A 21304-nucleotide genomic window follows, 5' to 3' on the forward strand; every position below is an offset into this window, starting at 1 on the left:
GAACCGCTTTTGAGCCCATCTAAATTGCTTCCCATCAGCCCAGTGGGGTTGCTGGAGAGGTAGGGACTGGTACAGTACAAAGAGGGCAAACCTCACTAACGAAACCCTTCCTGAGAGTAGTATGCAAATGAGATTTGTTTCATCCTTTATAGTCAGCAACTCTAAATGCTATATGACTGCCCCACTCATTAGAGCAAAGGCATCATGCTGGATAAATACATTGCCCTCTATCCCTGTTGCTTCATTCCTCAGTAAAATTCAAACTCTGGAAGAACTGAGCAGTCAATATTATTCACTGAGCAATGCAGCATAGAGGAACAAGGCTCTTGCAGAGAATACAGAGTCATGCTGCAGCCTTCTCACTTCTGAAAGCCAAAGTGGTTTCCAGATGTTGTGCTTGCAAACTCTGCTCACAATCTGGAAATTAATGAAAGGGCTTTAGAATTGCACAGAAAGGGCAATGAAATACTGCCCTGCTGGCACAGTTCAGCATTTGGTGCTGCTCTGACTTAATAAATTGTGAGAGACCACAGGCTCCTGCCTGATGGAGAACTTCCTTGGTGGGTTTTTAACAGCTCTTTGATCTGAGGCTTCACAGTGTGATGCACAGATTGACTGAAAGACACAATGATGTTACTGAAGTTTGAATGTTGTTTGATTGCTACTGAATTGTACTAGCTCCCCTTGTCTCCTGTGTCACTTAATTTGATCTTTCTTGATCTTCCTCCCTGACATTTCTAATCACATAGCACACTTATGTAAAGGCCAGGGGTGTGGAGGGGGATGCAGGACATGGGATTGTTTTCAGCCTTTTGCAGATCCAGTGGCCTACCACAGTATTTCTCTCTTTTGCAGTGGTGCTTTCCTAGAGTTTTCCTCCATTCTTGCATCACATTTGTACAAGTACATTCAGAGATGAGAATTCAGAAAAAAAATATATAAGAGCACAGACCTTGCAGGAGGTGAGTTTGTCATTATTCTCTTTAATGGCATTGATTTCCTTTTCATTTTCACTGCTGAAGAGAAAGGAAGAACTGTAAATAAGAGAATAACGCTACTGTCATTCTGACATCCTATAATGAACACACAATACACCTTGAATGAAGAACACAGGAAAGCAGTTCTGTAAAATTACCATTTCCAGGGTCATAGGTGATATATTATGGAGTTTTAGTTTTTTCTGGATTATCATGTAATGTAATCATAGAAATATAGAACCAGAATATGCTCAAGGGGTCCTGTAGGACAGCCCCCAGTGAGACACTGAATGTCCTCCTCCGAGGATAGGGGAGTTTGGCATCTCCTACACCTCTCCTGGCATGCGAGGACCGAGGCTCAGGTGCAGAAAACCCAGTTTATCAAAGTGCAGGATGAGCTGCATCTACCCAGCATGTTCTTTCTGTCCCTACAGCAGTCCTGGACCCATGTGGCAGGGGCAAGCTGAGGACACTTTGGCCCAGAACAGACCACTGTTGCACCAAAATAAGTCACCCTAGCCCCCTAATCAACTCTTAGGCAAGCCAGAGGCAGACACCAGGCTGAAAACTATCCCTCCTTGTACCACACACAGTTCCCTGTCTCCAGATCCCCACACATCCAATTTGTTTGCATAAGCTCAACAAAAGACACTCTATGACTATGCATTCTGCATTTACCCTAGAGAGAAACCTTGTCCTAATATCAAAACTAAATATTCTCCTAATGTAAATTAGACTAATTTATTCTGGTCTCTCAGCAGAAAGTAAACCATGGCATAGTTCCAGAGAGATCCTGTTTCATGCTCCTGTCATACTTCAAGATAAAGCCTGACCCTAAGCAATCTGAGGCATATTTTTGACATAGGACTGTCACAATATAATCCAGCAAGAGGGTAAGGACAGAAAGCTTTTCCATTTCTTAATGAGAAAGCTGCCTGGAAACACCTCTTTTTGGGGTGATGCTGAGATACAGGAGAGTAACTTGCAGCAGTCTTACATTGTGGGGTTAGAGACAACCTGACAAGACGACTTCAAAAACTTGATCTAGTGATGAACTGTGCCAAGAAAAAGTAAGTCTGTTTTAATTGAAATATTTCCTGAAATAACTTTTTGGAGATACCTGAGTTCATCAGTGAGTCAGACACAAAAGGAATGAAGCCATTTGCACTTACTCAACCAAAACCCATTAAAAAAAAAAAAGAAAAGCTTTGTTTTTATGAAAGAAAAAGCTGTATTGCAATGGGAGAAATCAGGCTGGGGAGAGGCAGGGGAATAACCACCAGGTTAAGCTAATTAATAGTGGTTTTAAAAATTTAAACATTTTTTAAAGAAAAAAAACAGCCAAAAACCCCCAAACCCTCAAATGCATTTCTTTGCATTGCAGAAGAAGCCCAGAGGATATTGTGAATTCTTCTAGATTTCAGCAGACTATCAGACACAGTGATTTTTTCCCTCTCCCATTTAGCAATCAAATGCTCACATTTTACTTGATCCCAGACACAGTTCTTTAATCCTTCTTACAGAGAAGGCTTTACCAAAACAGACTGTTGTACAGCCAGGTCCTTGGTATTTCTATTGCTGTATTTATCTCTCCATGCATTTCTGAATGAAAATAATCAGAGCATCAGCTTCTTTCTGTCTGCACAGAAACAGGAAAGGTTGCGCTTCACTGCTCAAGACTGCCTTATAGTTCAGTACTTTAAATGAGGCCATTTGAAAAAGAACTAAATGTCTGAAAATGCCATAAACTTCCTCAAAGAGAATGCGTTCTTCTGCAAGTTAAACTTACTTGCAAGGCTGAATTTACAGGTAACTTTAGTATAGACTTGCAACAGAGGGAGGGAGTAAATGCCATGATGCCATGCTGAGAAAGGCCTTTATGTGAGAGAAAAAAATACATATGTGAAATTCTGAAGTACTTGAAAAGCGGTGATCTAAGAGTTAGTGTCTAGAGAGGGAATTTATGTGACACACAGATTTATCTGCCCTTAGGAGGTCAAGTCTTTTATACTGGTGGCTTAACAGTAGGAGTTCAGTTTTCGTGCTAACAGGAGTTTTATGACACTGGCTTTCTGAATATCTCTCTGCCTATCAAGCACTCACAGACAGGAATAAAGATCAATGTATTTTTAACTTACTTACATGGTACATTTGTTACAGATTATGCCATTTTGAATACAGACAAGAAGCCTCAGAGCAGGACTGTGAAACAGACCTTCAGACAGAAGATGAGTTCTGCCTATAGGGAAAATATGCACAAGAAAACTTAAATGAAGAATTGTTGTATGTCAGAAAATAAAAACACAGAAGGAAAACCACAAAGAGAAATGAGTTAACTGTACACCATGAAATGCAAGCTGGGTCTAGTCAAAGACCATCTGAGGAGAACCTAAAGAGCTGATACACCAGACAGTCACTGGCTCTTCAATATTTCCGCTCTGCTTGTGCCAGACAGTGTGATTATGGGCTACTGACCAGGTCTCTGTAGAATAAGCTCTACAAGTAGCTGGGAATTTTTCGACATTTATGTTAGTCATCAAAGAACCAAAAGGGCAGAAATGAGGAGAGCAACCACTGAGCAGCAGGAAAGACCAGGTCCAGGGTAGTAAGGCAAGCAGGAGGTGGTGGGAGCTGCAGGAATAGGAGCCTGGTGCTCTGGACCAAGCTGAGTGTGCAGAACACAAACAAGAAGAGCTTCAAAAGCCTGATCATCCCACAGAAGTCCAAAGTAAAGCAGATATTGTCTGAAGTCACAGCAGCAACCCAAGGAGCTGTGACAGACTAGCTGGGCCTGGAGCAGCAGCCCAGCAAGGTCCAAGGCAGTGTGAGATTGTCATATAGAAAATGGGCTCTAACTCTGTGAGGTCAAGTCTGTAACAGGGATTTGTTTGGATGATTGTAGGTGAGTAAAAGATAGTGCTGACCCTAGTTTTATCAACTTGAAACACTGTCTGCTTCACCAGATGAAGTGGGCTGCACAGAATTTCCAGGTCCAGTGTGAACACACCAGCACAGGGAGGTACCAAGGAAACATCACCATCTTTCCCATGCACTGCAATTCAAACTTGGCTACATTACTCTGAACCCCTTTCCCAAACCAGCTGCACTTACAACATAAGTAACTCACACTTGCAGTTCATATCTATTGGTCGCTTAATCTCTAATGCTTCTCTTAGGGAGTTTCTAGATGTCAAGACTGCCACCCTGCAGATGAGGGACCTGGTACCTGGAAATTGGTGTAATGTGTTTTAGAAGCAAAAGACAAGCAGTCCAGCTCTCCCTCACAGCAGAGTCAATACAGCAGCACAGTATTAGCAGGCAGTTTCAGTGACATGAAATTTAACTGATGTAAAAATGTAACTAAATACTGTAACCGAATAGCTTGTACGTGTCTGCCAAAATCGAACTGCCTCTCACTCCTGTGTGCTCAGACGCGTCACAGGCTCCTGAACAAGAGGAGTACGTCAGCACCACCTCCTGGCAGCCAAAAACTCCAAAGATTTAAGAAATAAAACGGAAGCTAAGATAAAAACTCTCATCTCTTTGTAGGAAAGACAGCAAAATCATGCTGTCCAAGCACTAATGATAATATTTCCAGTTCCCATAATTGTCTTTTGGTACCAGGATATATCCCTATTGTTTGGGAATGATGGTCCAGTCAATGCCTTGAATGAATACAGGGCACCTTGGTAGGGAGAAGGATAAGACAAACACACGAAGATACATATCTTTGACACATTAGCATAAGGTTGAAGTAACCCCAAAAACGCTCCTCACATCAAATGTTGTCATCTGAAAACCAAAGCATTCTGAAACTTTAATGGAATGGCCTGAAAGAGGATTTGGAATGTGCATAAGCAGTCTTTGCAGTGTCTGAGTACATTCGTGCTTTACTTGCTCCTCACAGCAGCTGCAGCTGAGACTGTGGTCTCCTTACAAAAGTCAAAAAGGCAGTGTCAACATTTGTCTTGAGCAGAGGAAAAGCAATTCAAAGACAAGTGCTGGCAGCTTTCTTCAGACAGTGTTGGATCCTGTACTTGAGCATGATGGCCTCACAAAGGGCAGCATGTTGATCATCAGCACTATAAAAGGACAAAGACAGCTCTCTAGCTTTCTTTGCCCACATGACAGTGCAAAATGATGATGTAGGAGGAAAATCACTGATCATAAACTGCTCCCTGACTCTGAAAAACCACATGGAAGAAAAAAGGAAGAAGTACTTGCAATACTAAATGAAATTATATTATTCTTATGCCAGTTCTTCAAGATGTGAGATTACTCAAGCAGAACTACTGGTAATCAGGAGGGCCAACTGGCAAACTGAAACCTGTTTATATCTATGGGAAAGATAAAGGTCCTAAAATAGACAGGAAATAAACCTTATCATTTTTAACTAAAACTGAAAAAATGGTTTTGGGAGAAATCCTGAACTGTCTCAGAAAGAAGCTGCAAACTTCAGCATTTCATGAAAGGTAAACAGTGAACTCTCAGGATCTACACAGAGGGCTTCTAATTTGGAGGTTAGACAATTAATTTTCTCATTCCCAAATTTCAGTGAAAGGTTATCAGGAGTCCTCTTCTTTTCTTGGTTTATATAGCTCCCTTCATTTTCTTGTGGCCAAACGCAACTTCTAATTTACATCAACAGAAGAGCTATTTGCCAGCATTAGCAAGGTCTAGCATCTTTTTTTTTCCTGACACGGAAACAAGAACTATTTTAAGAGTGGATTAACCTATTCATAATTTTCAAATGTTTTTAAGGATAAAATCTGCTCATTCCCTAAAAAAAGTGTCACAGGTGAATTTGGGGTTTTTTTTGAGTGTACAAAGACAGACTTGGTCCCTCTGCTCTTCAGCTTTCAAAGAGTCAGCTGGGTAAACCTCATGGCAGAGCTGCTATGGGCTATCGTGTTACATTCTATTAAACCTGGCAAGAGACATGTTCAAAGCTAAATCCCACAGATCCACCTCCAGAAAGTTAGGCTGTTCAGAGAACAATTCAATATCTAAATTTTCTTGGAATCAGGAGGAGGGAATATTCATAAGTGAGACGAGTCACAAATTCTTTGCCTCACCTACCACTTCCCAAGCATACTAAATACAAGGTATACCATCTTTATCCAAAAATTAACTGAATGAGTCTGTTTTACTACACAGAAACAATCAGAGGGGGTGGCTACACAGCACAAACACCCAAAAAAACCCCAGGTCAGCTTTTGCTAAAGTACAATACATTTTGTACCTTCTGTTAAAGCTCAATATCTCAGAGCAGTATCAAGCTGATTTCTTGACTGGACATCCAGCCCCTATTCCAAGTTTCAGCACCTCCTCTCTTGTTGATACTGAACCTTAAAATTAAGGAGGAGGGGATGGATCATTCCCAGAGCTGTCCATGGCTTCATCTCAGGTGGGCACTTGTTGGTCACAATGAAGACCATAAGGTAGAAAGCACTTGCATTTACCATCTCTACCCAAATTCCTCTCAAATTGTTCAATGTTTTCAAAAGCTGGGAATGCAGTTTTGCTTTGTTCTGTGCAACAAACTCTTATGAAAACCAGAGGTTTTGTGGGACAGAGCTGAGACAACTTTCTTCACAAATATGCTCAAAGCAAACAATCATCTAAAGACATCAGACTCCTCATTGCAGCAGATGCTCCTTTGCTATTTGTGTCTTTAAACATATGATAATGTATAGTATATGTTTGAAGAAGGAATATAAGCATTCATGCTCCCAAGCTAAGGGATAGTTTTTCAAAAGCTATAAAAAGCAGTATGCAAGAATTAGTATTATTCATCAGTCCTATAAAGAAGAATAACTATCTCTGTTAAAAGGCCTAGACAGATGGAAATTAATTCAGAGGAAACTGGTGAACAAAAGCACAGATCCCAAATGCTTTGCTTACACCACTTTGGTAAGTTATAAATAAATAATTTCTTAATGACAAAGAGACAGCTATAAACATAATAGTTATTTTCTCTTAAATGGAGTACAAAGATCAGCTGAGAAGTCTGGCTTAATAAAACATGCTCAACTTTTGCAACCAAATTATATAATTCAAGTTTAAAACTTTTAATTAAAAGTGCTTTATAAATTGCATTCATTATGTATGTTTGCAGTGATATATTTCTTTGCCCTCTAGAGCAATCTGTTCTCCTTAGTTTCTTCTTTTTTTCACTTAATAAATTATCCTCATTTACACAAAAATGTTAACACCAAACTCTTTATTAATAGGATAAATATGGACTTCAGTAACAACAAATTATGTGGTGTCACTGTTAAGTGATCTGCCCCTTCCCAGCCTGAGTTCACTGTTCAACACCAAGCCTGCAAATGGTTTGGCAGCTGCTTTTTTCAGCACAGCACAAGAAATGTTTAAAGCAAAGATTTCAGGAGTTACTCCTTTGGGATGGTCTAGAACGATTTGGGATTTCCTGTGCCTTATTTTGAAACAGGGCAGTGAATGCTTTCCTTCACTGCATTGGTTTTCTTCCCATGGTGCTGCAGCAGATTAGGATGCACAGGAAAGTGAGTGGCAGGGCAGATTTTCTCTGTTTCTCAGCTGACATGAACAACTTGACATTTAAACAAATTTAGGACATGAACCCCCAAATATATTGTGTTTTCTCACAGATTTTGGCTACTATACCAGATGTCCCATCCTTACAGAGACCACACGGAAGCAGCTCAGTGGAAATGGGCAAATTCTGCTTCCATGGTAGAATTACAAGTGGCAGGACATATCCAGAGATAGCAGTGTGTCATGCTTTTCTTATAAAAACTTACTAAATTTTTTTCACAAGAACAAAAATTCAGGGCATGGTCTTGAACCTTCCCAACTCTGGCACTCAGGCAACAAGGAGAAAGCTACCACTTGATGCAAAACCAGGGACAATAAGGACACAGTTGAAGGACTAGGTTAGGACAAGTAATGGCTAAAGATCCAGGAGAAGCTAGTCTAGCCTGAGATTAGCTAAAAAAGAGAGGTGACTTCAGAGGACTGAGGAAAAGATCATGATAGATGTAGCAAAGCAGGATCTCTAACCACCAAAGGATCTTTCTCTTCAAGATGCAGAGCATAATTCTAATTTCCCAAACCTGGTATCAGCTATGGGCTATAAAGCACCTTGGAAAGGGCACTTTTCATTCTCCTTTACTGCTAGTAAACAGGTGATGACAATCTGATACTGCTATCAGTTATTCTGCTGCTGAAGTGACAAAGATCTCTGCAATAGAAGGCTCTGATTCTGTCAACAGACAATTTCTCCTGAGAAAATTTCTGTTATTTCAGTCTGCTTTCTGAAAACCGAAGACTACACAGACATTTCTTCTGAAGAATCAGTCAGGTTGCAAAGTCAAGGATTTAAAAGTTAATAAATTGTTGAATTAGGGATTTATAGACAGCAATCACTTTGTGCAAATTCTCCATTACACAGTTAATAACTACAGGGTCAGAAGAAGCCAAGGTGCAAATGTCAACACATAGTTGGATAAATCCCTTATTCACAGACATATATTTTCCAGAGTCTGGATGCTTATCTTAAGAATGTTTTTTAATACTTTCAGTTGCAGTTGTTGGGTGCTCAGCAGCTTTGAGCATTTAACTTAAATGTGCTCAGTCAAATACTAAAATGTGAGACCTTTCCAGACAATAGCTGTGTGAGAAAAGTCAATGGACAAGCAATGGCCAGGAGTTTTGTGGTGGAGGCCAGGAGAATCTGTCCCTCCAGGGCAGTAGCACTCCCTCATCTAAGAATTTGGTTTTTTCCTTATTTACAGTTCTCTCTACTTCCTTTTCTAGGATTTCCTTTTTCTAGGTGATTTTGCAGCTCAGTGACCTTTAGGATGTTGGCCATGCTTGTGGATAACAAAGGCATGAGAGGGAAGAAGAGGAAGCTGCTTCACTGCTGTTACACGTGAAGACACTCCTGGTGTGAAGGGCTTGAAGCCCTCTGTGGCCAACTTTGAGGAGGTTGTCATCACACTGGCATGCCTTATTTGCTCTACAGACACAATGGATGGTTTATAGCCATTTCACGGGTGTTTACTATCTTCACCCTTATGGAGAACAAGCAGGTTGGAAAGTGATCAAATTGTAGCCTGAGAAGAGAGACAGACACGGTTGTAAAGACCTGCACAAAATCACATGCTTAGTTCCCTTAAGTAGGACCCTCCTTCTCTTGGCAGGACTGTTTCTTTCTGTCCCTGGCCTGACCTCAACAAAAAAAAACCCACAATTTTTCCTTCTTTATAGACATTGATTTTAATACAATTTTGTGGTGTGATGACCCTGGTTGGGTGCTCGGTACCCAGCAAAGCCACTCTGTCACACCCCTCCCCATCTGGACAGGGGAGAGATAAAACGCTGAAACACTCATGGGTGGAGACAAAGACAGGGAGAAATCACCCACCAGTTAGTAGACATGGAAAATGAACTTCCTTGAGAGAAAAACTGAATGTAACCACAAAGATAATGGGTACTATAACTATGTGTTTGTTCATATTTCCTGATGACATCTTTGACATGATGCTTAGCCTGGAATGGAAGACACATAAATATGTATTTCATTTGGCAGCCTAATCCAGATAAACAGTATATCACTTTCATGGATACAGGACTTACAAATGTCTCCAGAGACTAGAAACTTGCAGGCCTTTTGTGTTCATATCACTTCAATCTCTCATATGTTAAATAATTCAACCATCTATTTTCTGATTGCAAAGACCTAGGCTTGACTTGCATTTTTTTCAGCAACATGAGCCTGCAGAGCAAAGAAATGGTAACAGCAGGCTCCTGTGTGGTAAATCACTTTTGTGACAGCATTTTATTCTTGCTGTGAGCATGTGCTACACTAGCACCTATTTATATTTCATTGAATAAGTCAAAGTGTGAATTCCAAAAATAAAACCAAAAATGTTTCATTTATGGGGGAAAAAGTGATTCATATACTTATTTTTGAGGACATGAGTGAGTCAACAGCATGTCTAACCTTTACTAAGGAAGGGTATCTGTGTTATTCAAATATTTTTTCTTTTCTCCAATAAATCAGAGGATGGAAGGACAGGTACCTCTTCTTTGCACAAGAGCTTGATGCAACACAAAAGGTATTGAACCACTAAACATGGATTCATTAACTGTTTTCCCAGGAGAAGCAGGATGACGTATCTTTGTACTATGTTTTACACTGTGCATTAACCCCCATCACACACAGTATTTCTCATAAACACATAGGAGGGTCATTTTAGTTCCACCTTAAGTAGAAGATTGACTTGAAAGTATTTGGAAGAAGAACACTGGTGACACCCTGTCAGTACTAACCACATTTTCAAGATTTCTCTGGTTAGTCTTCCAAATCCATATGAGCTGCTCTAGAGGAGATCTGCAGAAAATACAGCTGGAAGAAACCCTGAGATATCACTCAGCTTGTGCTAAATGGGAGGTTGTCTGACCCTTGCAGGGCAGGCATTGCTGTACAGAATTACGCCCACCAGGCAGACTTTCCCTGAGCACAACCTTCTCCTCACCAAGGAGAGCAATGGGGCCACCACACTGGACGTGATGGACACAGCCATGGTGCCTGTGTCCCCTTCCTGCTGCTCTTGTTCCATCCCGAGCACTGTGTCATCACTGCATGCCAGCTGCCCATGTTTCTCAAAGACCTGCTCACGTCTCCACACCCTAAAGGAATTTCATACTACAATCCAGCATCAGGGACTCTGTACATTGGAGTTAAGACCAAAGAAGCAATGAACATGTGTGGCCTAATAAATACTTCATAGCTTCACAAACTAACAAAAATTCTTAATTCTAAACCCACATTTCTAGGAAGCCTTAAACACTGACATAAGTAAGTTAACCTTTACTTTTTCAAATGATGGCTATTCTAAATATATAGCATACAAAAGCACAATAGAAAGTGTTATTTTTAATATTTTTATAGGGTGGTGGAAGTTTTTTGCTAGGATGTGTATGTTTAAGATTTAGACCACAATATGTGTTACAGTGTTCAAAGGGCACATTCAGCTTGTGGTTTAGCAAAAGCCCTGCTTGGAGATATACTCAATGTTTTCTTCCTTTGACAGCTTTATGCTCATGTTATCAGCATGTTCATCTTCCCTTGGGGTTTTAGCATTCTGAATGTTTATGGTACAGTGTCTTCAAATCAAAATAATGAGACACAAGCAGACACCATCCTATATAAGTCACTGTCAGTAATTGACAGGGACTGCTTACATGCAGACCTTCACGGCTGTAACCCCAGCAAAGATCTTAAACTCTATATTGAACTATAAGTCTAAATTTAGAACCATTATGGACCTTCATTAATAATAGCAATACTCAGCAGTTGAGCATAGCAGTGCCTTTTATAGGAGAACCTTGAATGTGCACTGAAAGCACTAAACAAGTCACAAAACACCCTTAAGTAGTTCAGAATTATATTATCCCTCCAAGAGGTCTTTTTATAATTTTTTTTTCAATATCTTCATCTTAATGTTTGAAAGGAAAACTAGGTCTGCTTAGCTTAGTTTTTAGTAGGTTTTGTGGACAATTCTGCTTCTACTCACAAATTTTAAGGCCATATGGAACAACTATGATCATCTAGTCTGGCCTCATGGATAGTACAAATTCTGGCCAGAATATGGACATTTTCCAGTTCTGTAGAGCAGTATTATATCCATATGCTTAATACACACATTATTCACTCTATACACATACGCCATACAGAGTCTAAGTAAACCAGTCCTGTTAGAATGAAATCAGAGTTTCTGGGACCTGTCTGTCTCTTACAAATTCACTTCACAGTTGATCTTCCTCAGCTGAGTACATGTTACTGCCAGCACCCACACCACAGCACAGTGGTTTATGGACTGGACTCTATTCATACACCTCCACAGCTAGACACTGCAGAGGTTTGTTGCAATTAGTATAGCATTCAGCTTGGTGTCTTACTGCCCAGAGTGAATTACATCCTTACTGTGAGCAGAATATTGAGTATTCCACAATAAAAGATGATGGGTGTCTGCAAGGAATATTTTTTAACAATTACCCTGTGCCACGTGCTCCCCATTAGCATAGCAATGAACCACTCTCTTCTGAAATAACATGAAGGAAAACCTGCCACAGAGGTTTTCTCTTCCCTTTTATATTTAACTGGTTTCAAACATGCATGATGTGAGAACAAAACAGACAAAGCCATTATGACAACACATGAGTGCATGCATAAATTCACTGGAAAACAATCGAATGAGGGAAAAAAGTCAAAAATAAACCGCAAAGACAGGTACACTAAAAGGATGCATACATACCACAGCAAACTGAAACTGCTCTTTTTACTGTTTTGCTTGTTCTATAGAGGAATAATTCAATTCATATCCCCTTCAAGGGAGATACATCATGTGTAAATCACTGGGCACTGTATTTTTGGTGTTCAAAAGTGTTTTCTATTAGGATAGGATTTTCCTATTGAAAAACCTTTTCCTGTGAGCCTTTATAACTATTGTTAAAACAGTGGGTGATGACATATCAGTGTAAAGACCCTCTCTGGACAGCAGACTGTGCTTCTAAATTTCTCTCTTTCTCATCTGAACCTAGTGGGATTTAAAAGTAGTAGTGTAACACTAATATTACAGGTATGGGGAGAATGTTCCTGTCAAACTGTTTGCAAATAAAATCCAGGAAATGGAAAGAGAAGATATGAAGGGGGAAAATGCTTCCTACTCACAGGATCTTGCCAACAAATAGAAATGCTTGAGGAAGGTTATTGTACTTGATTGTAGAGATATAAGTGGAATATATCTTGGCAACATTCTTTTGTTCTGTACAACAAAACAGAGTAGCTGTTGTTTACCTGTCCTATCAGAGTCTCATATATGGAGAACAGAAAAAATGCACGTATCAGCTACCAGTTTGCCTTTCAATAAACCCTGAACAAGAAAAGAAACACAACAAGGCACATGTTAAATCAATACTTTCAATGTCCAGCAGAAAGGAAAGACGTTAAATATTTTGTTGTTGAACCAGCTGTAATTATGATAACAAAGAAAGGGACGGGACAGGGAAAAGATGGCACCAAATTTAAGGGACATAGAAACTGGGGACTTTAAAAGAATTTAGAAAAAAAGAAAGAAACTCTGTCAGATTCATGCATCTGCATTATACCAGCAGCCTGAATACATGGCATATAGGTTCACGCAAGGAGGTTTACTCTTACCGGCTCCCACAGCAAAATCTCCTGCAGTTACTGAATCCTTCCTGCCCACTATGTGAAAAGGGGTGTTTTTCTGGGAATACTCTAGTATCCCTTCTCAGCCAATGCTGCTAGTTGTAGACTTCCCCTGTCCCTCAAGGAGAGGGGACAAAAGTTACTCCAAGACTGCAAGCATTTATAGGATCTCTGAAAGTAGCTAGTGCTCAGCATGATTTTAACCACGCCATCTGCCACCTGAGGAATCATGGGTTAAATACATGCATTTAACAACTGTGGACAGAAGGGCTCAGGTAATAGGTCTTGCTTAATGAAAGACTAAAACTTCAAATTATTCCACTCTGTGACATCAGAGTCTTGACAGTTATTTGTCAAGGCTGCCAAGTGCCTTTTCTGACAGGTCTCTTTAGAAGAGACTGGTCTTGAGAGTAATGGGGATTGCACTAACTTTTGAGGAAGGCAGGAGTACAAGAAAGCAATGAAATTTGCATAAGGGAGTAAAAGCAAGTAACGTGGACTTCAATGCTTCAATCTCTGGGCTTTTCCACGTAGAAGCATGGGGGCTGAGGAGGTGGTTGGATGCATTTGCATTTAAAATGTCACTGCTTTCTTTTTCAGGTAGAGAAAACATTGGTTTTAATTCTCTTTAGAATATATTTACCCAAAAAGCAAATCACCTGTAATACAAGACACATCTTATTACCTCTAATACACGTGCACACAGTTCTTACTCTTATATATCAAAGACCCTGTCATTGATTTTTTTACTGAGAGCTCCCATGAGGTCAATGAAAGCTGGGAAAATGTGACCATATGTTTCAGTCTTGCCCTTGGTTGGGTAGTTACTGACACCTTCTTTATCCAACATTAAAGCTTCTTCATCACATTTTATGTTTCAACGATATAAGTTATTTTAAAGTAATTGACTGAGATAGTGATCTCTGGAATTAAGATAGGTGTAATTTGCATACACATCTGCTTTACTATAAGTTGCTGGCAGGGAAATGCAGTATCTAAACTTAAGTTGCTTTGGTCATTCCCATGTTATATTTAATATGCTTGCAGTGAGGAATCTGTGGAAAAGGAAGGAAGGAAGGAAGGAAGGCAGGAAGGCAGGAAGGCAGGAAGCTTCAACCTATAATCAAAAGCAGAATGACACTATCAAAACTTGTACGAAGATCCTTATTTAATTTCTATCTTTTTTATTTGATCTTTTGCATGATAACAACAGTGTAATTACAGCTGAGGTTCCAGACATATAGAAACATATCGTCATTAAATTGCTTAGGTGGGAGAAGACCTTTGAGTCCAACCATTAACGCAGCACTGTCAAGCCCACCACTAAAACATGTTCCCAAGTGCCACATCTACACATCTTTAAATACCTCCAGGGATGGTGACTATTGTTTCACACCTTCAGCTCAGCCAAAATATATTGCCTGAACTGCATGGTAGGAATCCTTTAAGTGTTGCTTGTGTAAGACTCACTCAAAGTGAATTAAATCCAGCACTGAAAAAAATTCAGGCTGGTCCTACTTTTATCAATGCAATTCAAGCTGGAATTACGCTGCACCCTGGCCATGCTTAGGACTTTTCTATCATAAATGAAGTTAAACATAAAACACATCTTTATAATGCTGGGTAAAACTCTCTAAATTGCTATCCAGCATCAAGTAAAATTGGAATACTCTCTTTACTTCCCCTCCTCCCCGCCAAAAAACCCCCTATGCTTTTGCAGTAAGTTTTCACATAGTTTGACTTTTTTATATTCAAAAACAAAAACTTCCTAATGACTCTATTTTTAGTATCATTAGTGAAAGGTCTGTAACAGGCATCTTGGTGCCAACAAATTTAAATCCTTATTAGCAGGTGCTGTGAAAAACCCAAGTCTCTGCTTTAAGAATCATAAACTTAGAGAAATAACAGGCAGCCACATTAAACAAGCATGTTGCAAACCAAAAAGAGAGGGGGCACAAAGAGAGGTTAGTAATGGTTGTTTCCTGTAACTGGAAGTTTGAAATGCAATATACCTTACTTTGGCAAACCAAGCTAAAAAGGATACGAATGTCAGAGGAAAATAGTAAAAAGGCTGCAGGGAGAAGACTTAGAAAGAAATGAAAGAGTCCAGAAAGGAAATTAAAGGCTCTGAAGAAGGGAGAAGGCCTGAGGGATAAGAAAATTTGAGACCCCATGTTAAAAACAACCATAGCCCCTGGTTAAGCAGAAGGTGAGAGGGCAGAAGACAGTCTGGGACCACCGTTGTCAGGTTAATTGCACATAATCATCTGTGTTACACTGTGCACCAACCACTTGTCGAGTCTTTCCACTGGCTTAAAACATAGATTATAAGCTCTTCAAGAAAGAAACCATCTTTTACTGAAGATTTGGTAATTTTGCAGTTAGCACAATGGAACAATGATTTCTGTTCTGGGTTTCCCACAACACAAGGACAGGTATTAAATGCAGAAATTGTACAGCCCTCTGCAGTCATCCTTTACACTGTGTGGTTAATGCAGTGATTTTCCTCATATGGCCTACAGACTCCGAAGAAATTCATATTTCTAGGTCCACAAAAAGTGACTAAAAGCAGCATTCTATTATAAACAGTCTAATAAGTAGTCTATGCAGGAATCCATAACTCTCCCGGAAAGCACTGGAGCTTTGAAAAATAAAATATATTGAAAAAAATGATGAAAGCTTGAGGCCTTGTATAATTTTGCAATAATCAGTAAAGGAGAAAGAGACTCTGTCTTTCTGGCCAGCACATGGTGCATGCCCTGTTAGGCAGCTGAGGAGCAGAGAAGGTCCTGTAAGCTGCTGCCAGTTTCTCCCAGAGGGTAGCAGAGGGGTATCCCCACAGGTGAGACCATACAGATTGGAGGAAGAACTCTGCCCCAGGTCTTCATAATGTGCATAATCTCTCTCTGGGTTTTTTTGCATGCCTATAATTTGAGACCTTATACTATTTGTCTAATTGTGCATACACTGAAGGTTGTTTCCTTGGCAGAGTGGATGTCCAACTAGGCTTTAGGATGTACCAAGGGCTTAAGAAAGGGAAAAGAGCAGAGATGATTGTGCAGCCTATTATATTTGGCTGACTATCTCTCATTTTAAGAAATGGAACCCTTGGAAAGCTGTTGAGAAGAGCAGGTTGGGTTGTTACACGCTCATTCTTCCCAACACGCTGTGGATTCACACTGCCCATGTTCCTTTCACAGGGTCAGGCAGAGACATCACACTAGGTAAAAGTGATAGTTATATAGCCATTGCAACATGCCTCTCATTTTTGACCTGTTTTCACCACTGATTTTCATTGTTTCTAGCTGTTTTATAAATCCCTTCTGCCTAGTACCACGTTCCCTTGAGATTTTTCCCCCCAGTATATTTTGGGTAATTCTTCATGAACTTTTTTTAACGTTGCTTAATTTTAGTCATTCAGAAGAGGCACAATGTTTTGGTACTTTTTCTTATGTTTCAGGGGGAAAAAACCAAAAAGTGGTCATTTTTAAAAGGTCTAGTTTTCAAATACGAAATATCAGGTGAGAAAACACAACAGAATCCAGCTGCAAGGACTTCTATATACCAGTAAATAATAGAAGATACAGGGACACTCAAAATAGATATTTTGAATAATGACATTATAAAAAAGCAGGTATCTACTCTGAAAGGATCCTTGAGAGACAATATAATCCATTTCTTACCTGTAACTGGGATCAAACATGCCCACACTGCTCCTGGCACATGCTTGTCTAAGCTAACCTTAACAATGCACCACGACTGTGCTCTCAAACCTCCCTAAGCAACCTGTTTCCACAAATATGTACCCCTTTAACATTCGAAAGGTTTAGGGAATTTTATTTTGTTTTACTGTCTCATCCAAACTTGCCTTGCTACACTGAAAGCTCTCCTATCCAGAGAGAACAAAAATTAATATTTGGGAATTGTTTTTCTCTTTTTCAGAATAAAGAATAAAACCCTTGTATTCTTAATAAGATAAAAATAGGTACCAAGTTCTCATTCCTTCAGAATTTCATTTATCCTCCACAAACACCCAAAGATTAATAATGACTTGTGATTAATTTCAGCCACTTCTTACAATCCTGGCACAGGTGTTATGATCCAGATAATTTGTTAAACTGCTTTAAGTGTTCTCCCATCTGTCTTTCAACTGGTCTAACCTGAGCTTTCATCCATTTATTGCCTGTCTAAATAGCAGTTTGTCAAGTGATAATCTGAGAAATGGAGCTAAGAAAGATTTAAATATTTCCATATTTTACTTTTCATCTGTCCACAACTTTCTCTCTTCACTGAGTGGAATGGGTTTTTTCCTGTTGTTGTACTTATGTAACAGCTATTTTATACTGCACATTCTGGCTTTGTTTATCTTTGCATGTCTTAATTTTTCTGGATTTTTTCTTTTGTTCCTACTTAATTCTTTACAAATCATCCTTAGTAACTTGGTCAAATCTCCACATCTACTCTTATTACACTTAGAATTTGTTTTGAGCTAACCTTTTTCTTACAGTACTTCATATTCTTTCTCTTCATTGAAATTATTAATATCTGAGGATTTACTATAGCTTCTCAGAGAGCTGCCAACTATTCTTAACTCCTTTTTCCATCTCAGACTTGTCTCCTGTGATTAGCAATACCACTGCAGCCATAAATCTGAAACCACATGCAGAAACCTAACACAACCTTTGCACATAGCAGGGAATGAATTTCAGAAGTGAGAAATGACTCACAGAACAAATATGAACTCCTTCTATATATATGAACTGGGGAAAGTGTCCCTTCAGATGGTACATGAATTTGACAGGTTTTGAAATGTGTAATGATGGGTTAATGTTACTGCATTTAATCCCAGCAGTCAATGGTGAAGAAAGCATACTTTAATAAAATATATTGCTACAGTGCAGGAAGCTGCATGAAGAATTAGAACCCACTTAAAAGTTTAAGAGAGCTTTTCTGAAAGGCAAGAGTCAGCGAATCTGAATGGCATGAGCTAACTCAAAAAAAGGTTCTGTTATCTGGACACTATATTCACCAGATCTCAGAGTGACATGCTTTTACTTTAAATAACGAATGTTAATTATTAATTTACTTAACAGATAACAGACAAAGGTATGTCCAACTTACATATTTCATATAAAAGTCTGGGTGTTCCCATGGGTACAGAAATGAGGCTCACTGGAGTCAGTGCAAAGCCTCAAATTTACCTCCATGATCTCTAGATCCACCTTTAATATGTATGAAAAGACAAAGTGAAGTGAAAAGCTCGAAGATAAACATAATCAAAGCATGACTGAAGAGTTCTGCAGTCACGCAGACTTGTTAACCAAGCAGAGGTAAATGGCATTGCTGCTCAGATATAAGGAAATAAATAAAGTCTATCCCATAAGTCAGGTCTGGGAAAAGAATAAATAGGTGGTGATGTAGAAAGATCTATGGACCTGTTTATCCTGTTAGTGTTGAGCCAAGTTATGACTATTGGAGAACAGATCATTCAAGTGACTTTTATACCGCTGTATAATGGACTGATTAAATAGGCTAATAAAACATTTAAGAACATAGAAAAACTACTACAGATTAACAAAAAAGGCTTTTCCCTTTGGGAAAGGGAAAAATGGTCTGAAAAGATATAGAGGACTCTATAGCAAACACCCAGGAAATTATACTTCTCAAGTCACTGACACCCTCAATACAGGAGACTTACAAGTCTGTATATGCTGGTGGCTTGAAAAGAAATCAAAATCCAGAAAGGCAAGCTGAAATTTGTCAAGCATGTTCATAAAAGCATGGAGATTTGCAGGCTGCATGTTAGCATGTGAATATGGTTTTTTCAAAAATTAAATGGTAATATCTTTTCTACTTGAACATTAAAAAGGTGATATTTAGAGCACATCTCATCTTCTGGAGATCATCACAGTTCGAGACAGCAACAGATTTCAAATTCCATAGAATATCAGAATTATTAAGGTTGGAAAAGACCTCAAAGATCACCAAGTCCAACCTTTGACCGAACACCACCTTGTCCACTAAACCATAGCCACTCCATAAACCATGTCCAGTCATTTCTTGAACATTTCCACCACTTCCCTGGGCAGCCCATTCCAATGCTTGACAACTTTTTCCTTTCATAATTTCTGCCTGATGCCCAACCCTCCCCTGGCGCAGCTTGAGGCCATTTCATACCATTGCATCTATTTTCAGATAAAGCAATTTAGTCAACTACCCATCCCAAACAAACAAGGAGTTTAGTGCCATTAACAAATAACTTAATGCAACCCAAAAAGTAAATAGCAACAAAAGACAACTCTGAGAGAATAGAAAATGCATTGCTCCATCCAACAGTAGCTCATCATTACCCCATTAGAGTAACTGCCAAAATGTATTATTCTTCTCTTGAAAGACAACTTATTGTAAAGTGCTAAATTGAACCAGACAACTGAGGCACATGCAGTTTTCCCTTCTGCAAAAAGTTTCATAAACTGCTATCTATAGGGGAGCATTAGACTATTCTAAGCTTGAAGAGAGCACAATGCTAGGAAATGGTAAGAAACAAATAGATATTTCTTGGCATTATTTTCATTCACAAATTCTGTCATGAGGTACTCAGAAAAAACTGACTCAACATTAAAGATACTGAGAGAGAACTTGAGTTTTAGAGAAGTTCAGGACATAAAGGTACTTCAAGGGAAAACACCAAAAGAGTAATGACAGCTAAAAAAGTTTCCTTTTTTTTTTTAGTGTCACAGAGCTTTTTAGCTTCTTGGAGAAAAGAAATAAGAACCATTTCTGTGGCACCAGATGGTTGCAGTGTGAGTTTAAAGCCATTTCTGTGGCACCAGATGGTTGCAGTGTGAGGCTTGCACCCAGCAGTTACAGACACTTCCTATCCTGTGGCAGGATAAAGGCCAAGCTCCTTTTACTTGCATAAAGTCTGAACTTAGCATCTAACAACATCTAACAGCAGTTTCTAAGCATATATAAAACATCTACATTCCCACTTTGCTTTAAGCTGTGCTAGAGATACTTCTGAAATAGAGAGATGATCTTTTATGGTACTTGTTGCCCTTGGAAGAGTCAGAGAGGGAACAATTTGGCCCAACTGTGCTTGTATAAGAAAAATGGAAGGACCAAAATGGTTTTTTCCTTTTCAAGAGCAATATGTATTATCCAGTCTGTCCACACAAGAGTCATGGCCTCGTTTTTACTCATCTTTTAGATCTATTTCTTCCAAACAAACACATTTGAATTTAGCTGTTCAAAATGCTTGTGTTCAGCCTTCTATCTGTAAGTTCCAATGCCAATACTACCAGATTCATGACCCCACAGCTTGGTCATATATTACTGGAAATATTTACAGTACAAAGGGTTATGGTGAAGGATTTGGAAAGATGAGATATTCTAACAGTATGGTGGTACTTGCACAGCCAGTTGTTTATGAACAAATTAGAAAAAGGTCATACCTCCCCTGGGGATGACTCAAGAGGAGCTCAGGGTACTCCCAGAGCACAAAAAGCTGCAGGTTACCTCTTCCCAGCTGACATTTGGCAGCAGAGCACATGCACTTCCAGGCATTTGAATTGCAAAGTGAACAACAGGCATATAAATCACCTAAAATCTCAGCTGTTCACCTGACAATGCAACAAAGAGTAGATGATTAACAGCACTAAGCTATGACTAAGCGAGAAGTGACATGAGATTTACTCCATGTTTTACAGTCAATAGTTCACTTTGGTTTTCATCTCTGCTTTGCTTTGCATTATACTTCGTTAATTGCTTCAGGAAATGGTTAGAGACTACAGGCTGCCTGGAAACTGGGATGTTTTAACAGAATGTACTGAAGCGCATTGATCTGAATAATATGGAATCTCCTCTTTCCCGACAGCGCACAGCAACTGAACTTACCTGATTGCACAAGCCTACCACTCTTGCATTAATAGTTTACAGCTGGTTGCTCCAGTTTTCATGTGTTTTATATATATATCATAAATCTTTTAACTGAGAAGCAGCTAGCCAATATGCAGGACTCTGTAACATATTGAAACGCCTCTGTTATTTGAAACTGTGGTTAGCTCCTAGGCATGGGTTTCATTCTAGGCAGAAAAGTGCTTTC

The 21304-nt window shown here is 39.3% G+C and overlaps 1 long non-coding RNA gene across 2 annotated transcripts in view; it reads right to left on the reverse strand.

Annotated features, from left to right (window-relative positions):
• LOC108447936 overlaps positions 1-21304 on the reverse strand; it is a 45095-nt gene that overhangs the window by 7157 nt on the left and 16634 nt on the right. Inside the window, exons 1-2 of one of the 2 annotated variants that reach the window (XR_001863655.1) lie at positions 3120-3398; positions 953-1016 (exon numbers count right to left, since the gene is read on the reverse strand). This is a non-coding gene — a long non-coding RNA (uncharacterized LOC108447936). Of the gene's footprint in view, positions 1-952; positions 1017-3119; positions 3399-21304 lie in introns of those variants that run through there. The other variant, XR_001863656.1, reaches the window with a different exon arrangement.

Source organism: Corvus brachyrhynchos, unplaced genomic scaffold (genome assembly GCF_000691975.1).
Source record: "Corvus brachyrhynchos isolate BGI_N302 unplaced genomic scaffold, ASM69197v1 scaffold136, whole genome shotgun sequence".
NCBI classification, from domain to species: Eukaryota; Metazoa; Chordata; class Aves; order Passeriformes; family Corvidae; genus Corvus; species Corvus brachyrhynchos.